Below are 9,165 nucleotides of genomic sequence, written 5' to 3' on the forward strand. Positions count from 1 at the left end.
CATTGGCTCGATGCATGGAAATCGAGGCGACGACAGGGAGGAATCGTAATGGCAGAACATGGAGGTCAAAAAACTAGACTGTTGTCAATCCGGAGTATGATGAGGAACCCGCCTTGCAAAGCCAAAGACATAAGCCGGATACTACATCACCATTGAAGGCAAGTTCGGGGGCTACTGTGGGAGTCCTGGATTCGGGGGTCCTCAGGTGTCTGGTCTATTCGATATGAGCCGGCCTAATGGGCCATGAAGATAAAGCAGAAGACTATCCCCCGTGTCCGGGTAGGACTCCTATGTGCGTGGATGACAAGTTGGGCGTCCGGATGTACTGTTTCCTTCTTCTATAAATCGACTCTGTACAACCCTAGGACCCTTAAGTGTGTATATAAGACGGAGGGTTTAGTCCGTAGAGGCTATCAAAATAATCATAGGCTAGACAACTAGGGTTTAGCCATTATGATCTCAAGGTAGATCAACTCTTGTAACCCCTATACTCATCGAATACAATCAAGCAGGACGTAGGGTTTTACCTCCTTTAAGAGGGCCCAAACCTAGGTAAACATCGTGTCCCCATTATCTCTTTTTACCATTGATTATTAGACTCACAGCTTGCCCCCCCCTACCCAAGATCTGCCGTTTTTGACACCGACAGTGGCCCCCGTATTGTACACCAAATATACGTGCCTAGTGCACTGGATCAATGCATTGACAGTTGCACGGCCCAAACCTCATCTTCTAATCAGCATCCGAATAGGCTACCATGTCCATAGAGGGTACGCCGTGAGGGTGATTCCGAGGGACATCGTACCACGAATATAGCAAAGAATCCGTTTGATGAGCGTCCAACGGGAGTCACGAGGGGCGTGCATATGGAGACACACCTGCTGGACAGCATACTGCAAGTCTGGTCGGGTGAGCGTCAAATACTACAGAGCACCAACAATAGACCGATAGAATGGAGTGTCTGACACCAGCAAACCATCTAGAGCAGAGACCTTGGCCTTCGTGTCAATAGGAGTGGCGACAGGATGATAGTTGAGCATACCGGCACACTCAAGTAGCTCATATGCATACTTCTGCTAATGAAGAAAGAAGCCATCGGGTCACCTAGCAACCTGAATACCAAGGAAGTAATGTAGAGCGCCCAAATTCTTGATGGAACACTCGTCACGGAGCCGGAGAGTGATCCGCTGAAGAAGAGCTGCGGAGGAGGCCATCAGGATGATGTCGTCGAAATAGAGCAGCAAGTAAGCAGTCCTGTCGCCATAGTGGTAGATCAACATCGAGGAATCTGTATGAGTGACATAGAAGCCAGTGTCCTAAGAAAACCAGCAATACGCTGGTACCAGGCACGAGGTGCTTGCTTGAGGGCGTAGAGAGACCGAGGCAGCAAGCACACATGGCCAGGATGAGTGCCGTCGATGAAAGTGGCTTGCTCACAATAAACCTACTCCGCAAGGTGACCAGGAAGAAAGGCATTGGAGGCATCCATATGATTAACCAGCCAGCTACGGGAGACCGCCAGCTGGAGGACAATACAGATCATGCATGGTTTGATAATGGTGCAAACATCTCAGTGAAGTCAACTCCAGCACGCTGTTGACAACCACAGACCACCCAGCGAGCTTTATAGCACTCGAGAGTGCCATCCGAGCGGGTCTTGTGATGAAAGACCCACTTGTTGTTGATGACTTTGGCGCAAGGAGGCCGGGGAACCAGTGTCCAAGAGCGGTTCTGCTGGAGAGCATCATCCTCTTCCTGGATCGTGACAAGCTAGTGAGGATTACGGAGGGATGCCCGGGCGGATGCGGGAGTCAATGACGGCTCGGCGGTGGAGGCAGCGAGGAGGTACTGGTTGCTGGAGTACCATAGACTCGGTCGGCTGGCACCGGTCCAGGCCCGAGTGAGAGGGCAAGACGGCAACTCCGGAACCGCAACAGGCGTAGGTGGTGATGACGAGCCGGCCGTGGTGGAGGCCGAGGAGGCGGCCCAACCCGGGACAGCGCTCGAGGCCGAGGGGTTGGCCGCGCCCGAGATGGCGCCCGAGGGGACAACCACGCCTGAGATCAGGCCCGAGGCCGAGGAAGTCAGCGATGAAGGAGCCGGCGAAGGGGCCGATGGCGAGGCGGCCGAGGCTGGCGACGAGGTGGCCGAGGAGGCAAGTGACGCGGAGGCGCTTGACAAGGAGGGCGCAGGGGACTCTGAGGGCATCGAGGGGACGCGGCCTGAGGTTGGAGGCGTACCTCGTCCCACGGCACGAGGAGCGCCAAAGCCCGGGGCATTCCGAGAACCGAGCGAGGCCGTCCACCAGATAGGCCAGCGGGGAAGTGACGACAGAGGGTACCTGCTGAAACGGAAACACCTTCTCATCAAAGTAAACAGGTCATGAGGTAAACACATGCTGTGAGACGGGATCATAGCAGTGGTAGCCTTTCGTGTTAGATGGGTAGCCAAGGAAGATGCATGCAACAGAGCGAGGTGCAAGCTTACGTGGCGCAGTAGCGGCGATGCTAGGGTAGCAGAGACAACTGAAAATGCGGAACTCGTCATAAGAGGGTGGTGCACCAAAGAGAAGATGGTGAGGTGCAAAGTTCCCACGAGTATGACAGGGGCGAAGGTTAATGAGGAGTGATGCAATGGAGAGAGCGTCAGGTCATAAGCGCGGAGGCACGTTGGCATGAAAGTGAAGCGTTCGAACGCAGTCATGAAGAGTGCGAAGAACGCGTTCTGCTCGACTGTTCTGTTGCGAAGTGTACATGCAAGTGAGACGAAAAGTCGTGCTATGTGTGGTGAGGAGGGTGCAGACAGCTAAGTTGTCAAACTCCTTCCCGTTATCTGTTTGTAACGCAAGGATGGGATGCCCAAACTTCGTGAAAATATAAGAGTAGAATGCCGGACTTACGCCGGAACGGAAAGGTCCACGCGTAGTGAGAAAAATCGTCAAGAATGACAAGGCAGTAAATATAGCCCGTATTACTTGCAACCGGAGAGGTCCATACATCACTATGAATTTGTTCAAACGTCTACGATGCAACATGTGAAGAAGCCATACATGGAAGACAAGCATGTTTTCATAGGGTAGAAGCATGACAAGAGTGATCGTCGATCTTATTACACATGAATGAAAAACTCCGAAGTATATGATGAATGGTGGTGGGGTTGGGATGACCCAAGTGAGCATGCCAAAGGTCCACACCGGTGGCGAGGGTAACAGCAGCGGCAGAGGTGGTGGAGGATGTCGAGTGGACCGGGTAGAGCTCGTCGGGGTTGTCACATCGATGGAGCACCATCCAGGTACAAGCGTCCTTAACAGAAAAAGCACACTCGTCAAACTCAACGATAACATGATTTTCACCTGTAAAAGGACGAACGGAAATGAGATTTTTAATGAGATCAGGTCAGACTAAAATGTTAGATTATGGCACTGGTGTGGATGTAGATGGAAAAGATGCATGTCCTATGTGAGTAATAGGAAAGGAGGAACCGTCCCCGACGGTGATGCGGGTGGAAATAAGGACGGGATAGGAGGTGTGGAGGTTACCAGGGTGGGTAGCCATGCGAGTCGTAGCTTCAGTGTCCATATACCAGTCGCCACTCCCGGTGTAGTTGGCCGGGGTGGGAGCAGTGTGTAAAGCCACATGCAAGGCCGGGTCCCATGGCACTGGGGGAAGCACGGGCATCAGCGACCGTGCGGGGCCCTCAGGGGCTACGACGGCTGGCCGTAGGAGAGCGCCCGTAGGGTGACGCATAGGGCTGCGGCGTGGTGTAAAACGCCTGATGCGAAGCAGGCCACGCGCCGAGGATCCCGGGAGCAGGGGGACGGGGCACCGGCATGTAGTAAGAGTGCGTGACCCCGGTACACGGGTTCTGACCGACGTACCGCGGGGACGGTTGACGCGATGATCCGCACTGAGCTCCGTTTGGCAGCGGCTTCTGCTGCTTGCGCCCGTCGCGCCGACTGCCGCGGCGACGATCATTGGCGGCTGGAGCTGGCGGCTACTCGTACGGCAAGGCGGTCGGTGGCGGCTAAAGGGACGGCATGGGGCGCGGCTGAGGAGGGGGCGGGGCGGGCGGCACAGGCCCGCCGCGATTGCTGGCTGTGAAGGTGGTGTGCTTCGCCAAGGTCCGGGCCATCTTCATCCGCCTCTCCTCCAACTTGAGGTACGCCACCACCTTGGCGAAGGTTGGCTCCGGGATAAGAGTAAGTTGTAGGCGACATTCCCAAAGTCCTCGTTGAGACCGGCGGTGAGGGTACTGATGAGGTGCTTGTTGCCGACCGTCTCTCCGAGATCATGGAGCTCATCGGCAAGCTTTTTGAGGCGCATGCAAAAATCGTCGATGCACGAGTCAATCTGCTATCACCCATAAAACTCGTCGTGGAGGAGTACCTTGCGCTGGAGCTTGTTATCATTGAAGAGGCCGTTGAGCTTGGTCCAAACGGCATAGGCATCATCTTCATTGTCCACCACCGTGTGGAAGAGGTCCTTGGAGATGGCGAGGTAGAACCAGTGGATGATAGTAGCATCGAGGATCATCCACTCCTCATCATTCACCATGAGCTGGAGACCACGGTGCCATCGGCGTGGCCATGGAGCAAGTACCTGCGAAAGACCAAGGACAAATAGCACTTCCAAGCTGAGTACGAGGCGGTGGATTGATCAAGAACCACCGGGACGCGCTCGTGGATGGTGAGATTGCGCACGAGAGGGACATTAGGACCAGCAAAGGGATTGGAGGTGGTGGAGACAGAGGAGCTCATGGCGGCGGCTGTTGGGTGGAGAGGGAGACACGGCTAGCAACTACAAAAAAAAAACTTCCGTGATGATACGTGTTTGTCACAATAGGTCACATTTTCCGTCATGCATGTAGATCCATGACGATTTTATGACAGAATCAAGATAGTCATACCTGCTATATCTTAGAAGTGTTCCATGACATTGCCAAAATTCTCATCACAGAAGTGCCCACTTCCACAACGATAAATCACGCGTCATAGAAGTGCTTTCGCCAAGTGTAATCGACACGTGGCATCCACCGTAATGGGTCGTCGTTAAGCTATCGGGTTCCGGTTTTGATTCGGTAACCCGTTAATAGCCCTGACCAATGGTGAATTTTCCACGTGTAAAATTCTCAATGGCCAGAGAAACCACGTGTCGGCTCACCGTTGGGACAGATGTCATACACACATTTGAGCGAAGGCGCCTATGATACGTCAATACGTGGCACGGCCCAACATAGGCCCATTGGTGTGAAAAGGCTGGCCCGTTTGACTTGGTCAAAAGGTAGCGGGCCGGCCCACGGAAAGCCTTTTAACGGCATGTTCGCATATAGCCCATTTACAAACCGCTAACTCACGGCCCGTTACGGCCTACCCGAATTAGGCCCAGTAGCTTCAACTTGGCCGTCCAATATGATTCCATCCTGTTGTAACTTTTGGTCCATTTATGGCCCATGACGTCTTTTGGCCCATAGGAGGCCCTTTGTAACTCTTGGCCAATTAAAGGCCCAAGATGAAACTACCCATAATGAATAGTGTATACCCACTAACGGCCCATTATTCCATCGGCCGTTTCTAGCTCGTGTTAACTTTCGGCCTTCTAAGGGCCCACTTATTCTTGGGCTAATTTCCATAATTCAATTACTTATGGTCCGTTACTGCCCTGTTTCGCTTGTAGGCCAGATTCAGCACGTGGTTATAGTAAGCACGTTTGTGGCCCGTTAACCCGTTGTGCTAATTTCATAGGGTCATCAAATACAGCTTATTAACGGCCCGTTCTGGTCAGGCCATAAAACAGACGATTTCTAGTCTAGCCCATTTTGCGGACCATTATTGGTCCACGAATAGTACGACCCATGTTTGGCAAAACGATTATACGACCCGTAGAAGACCCATTGATTAGATGGCCCGTAGAAGGCCCATGGTTCCTACGACCCGTAAAAGGCCCATGGATCCTACAGCCCATAGAAGGCCCATGGATCCTACGGCCCGTAGGTGGGCCATGGTTAGTACAGCAGGTAGCACGAACATGGTTGTGTTGCAATGGTTATTGTGGCCTCATTATAAAAATAGTGGTTATTGTGGCCACTAGAAAAACATGGAAAAAGAACTGCAGTGACTACAAGCAAACAACTAAACAAGACAATTAGGAAATAAATAAGCACTACAAGAAATATGTCAACTTATGACCTTCTCTTAGTGACCCCAGCTGAATTGGTCGTAAATTCACGGCCATTTCGCTTGGAAGGGCTCAAACCCTGAAATTGCTTACACCAAATGGTCATAAAGTAGACAAGAGGCGCCAATGGCCTTATTTCTACCTGATTATGACCAATATAAATAGTCATGAGGTTGTGAACATGGATGCATTGGTACTTATTGCTATGACTAGGCGCCACCTCATCAGTTTTGCCTATGTGGCATGTCCATGTGGCAGTTTTTGCCCTAGGTTGTGAAGCAACCTATATTTCTGTCATTCCCAAAATTCCCAAAAAAATCTCATAAATTCTTTGGGCCATATCTTCGTCAAATATGTAAAAACCTTCCTTGCCTAGTTCAAAAATAATTCAAAAATATTCATTTTCCTATTCTGTTCAAAGTAACAGTTTGTGAAGGAAGTACCACTTTGGCATGTCCAAATAGTATCCATTTTCTACAGTGCTTTCCTATGCCCAAATAACCATCCTCCACCAAATGCCAGCTCAATCCATTCATTATTTTGAGCCGAGCTTCAACATTCGTATTTATGTCCAGTGTGGTGGTTTGCAAAGCAAGTACCAGATAGGCTCCTCCTTTTGAGCTGAAAATTTGTGAAAACGGTCTTCTTAGTAACTGATCATCCTCAGCCAAAACTCACACCCATTAGCCATGTACATTTCCCGTACCGCTAATCAAACACTTGGCTGCTAATTCATGTTTGAGCACCGATCGGTCTCCTCGTGAGAATCTTATGTTGTAATTTTCTTCCTAGCACCTACATGGGGAGTGCCAACCCACTAGACATGTCTAGGCCACCCAGAACACATGGCAACGCCACGGTCACGCGGTGACCACGCGGCGGGCATGCGAGCTTACGCGCTCTAGAGTTCGGGCCCTCGGCCACCGTCCAAACCTCGATGTCTCTCCATCAAACCATGTATTTCTGATTAAATAGATACTTATTTACCTCGAAATGATTTTCGAAAAAAATAAAGAGCAAACTATGAGGCAGCTGCAGTTCAAATTTGCCCCCCTTCCAACTGAATCGGCGGAAATTTGTCTTTTTCACGAGCGGTGAATCAAAACAATTTACACCCAACCATTTTGTCAATTGTGCATTAAATATGGCCCAGTATTTTATAAAAATGATCTGGTCCAATTTTCCAACAATTATTTGGTAGTTCCTTCACAAAAAAACCTCCTTTCGGGCACTCGAAAAATGGAAAATGGTTTTTTCGTCCAACGAAAATGAAAACTTCCTTAGGCAACATTGTTTGCCATTCCAATATGCACCCTTGTGCACAATATGAGACCATTTGAACAAACTATGCCATGAATGTGGCCATAAGATTGATCATTTGGCTTGAAAGCCATTGATCTCCACACATGATAGCTCGTTTCTGAGAACACTTTTTTAAAATAATTGCCATATTACAAGTTTGTTATTTTTCCTAGGAACTTGGCCACATATAATGACACAATGCGAAGGTTTCCCAATTTTTTGATTTTTTTAAAATTTTTATGCCCGTTTCAAAGTGCGGTCAAAACGACGGGAATGACCGTTCCTAGCTAGTGGTTGAATCTTGGAATTTTTTTGATGTTTCTATGATTAAATAGATACTTACGTACCTAGAAATTATTTTTGAAAAAAATAAAGAGCAAACTACAAGGTAGCTATAGTTCAAATTTGACCCGCTTCCAACTGAATCGGCGGAAATTTGTCTTTTTCACGAGAGGTGGATCAAAACTTTTTACACCCAACCATTTTGTCAATTGTGCATTAAATATGGCCTAGTATTTTAGAAAAATGATTTGGTCCAATTTTGCAACAATTATTTGGGAGGTCCTTCACAAAAAAACCTCCTTTTGGGCACTCAAAAAATGGAAAATGGTTTTTTCGTCCAACGAAAATGAAAACTTCCTTAGGCAACATTGTTTGCCATTCCAATATGTTTCCTTGTGCACAATATGAGATCATTTGAACAAACTATGCCATGAATGTGGCCATAAGATTGATCATTTGGCTTGAAAGCCATTGATCTCCACACGTGATAGCTCGGTTCTGAGAACACTTTTTTAAAATAATTGTCGTATTACAAGTTTGTTATTTTTCCTGGGAACTTGGCCACATATAATGACACAATGCGAAGGTTTCCCAATTTTTTGATTTTTTTTGAATTTTTTATGCCCGTTTCAAAATGCGGTCAAAACGACGGGAATGACCGTTCCTAGCTAGTGGTTGAATCTTATAATTTTTTTGGTATTTCTCTAATTAAATAGATACTTATGTACCTAGAAATGATTTTTTGAAAAAATAAAGAGCAAACTATGAGGTAGCTGCGGTTCAGATTTAACCCGCTTCCAGCTGAATCGGCGGAAATTTGTCTTTTTCACCAGAGGTGGATCAAAACTTTTTACACCCAACCATTTGGTCAGTTATGCATTAAATATGACCTAGTATTTTTGAAAAATGATTTGGTGCAATTTTGCAATAATTATTTCATAAGTTCTTCACAAAAAAACATCATTTGGGGCACTCGAAAAATGATTAAAAATAGCTAGAAAGATGAGAAATGCGTACAAATTGGTCCTTATCCATAAAATGTGGTCTAACTCTAGTGAAAATTTGTGTGGTACCCTTTTGCAAAATATTTTTGATAGCTACTTCACAAAATCCCTCTAGTTTTTGTACTTGGAAACTCTTTTAAATCACTGATTTTCCGAACCAATCAAAACCATTCCCACGGATCGATGACATGGCACTCATCCATCCATCCATCTCACCATCCCACATCCATCCGTCCATCCACCCCACCGCAGCACAAACCCTAGCTCACATCACACCCCTTCCCCCATCGCACCCTTCTCCCCCCATCTGCTCGCTGCCGCAGCCACCTCCCGATCCAATCTCACCCCGCCGCCTCCCGATCCACCGCCGACCTCGCCGTCCTCCTCACCCACCGCTGCCGACC

This window comes from Triticum dicoccoides, chromosome 3B (assembly GCF_002162155.2).
Source record: "Triticum dicoccoides isolate Atlit2015 ecotype Zavitan chromosome 3B, WEW_v2.0, whole genome shotgun sequence".
Classification (NCBI taxonomy): Eukaryota; Viridiplantae; Streptophyta; class Magnoliopsida; order Poales; family Poaceae; genus Triticum; species Triticum dicoccoides.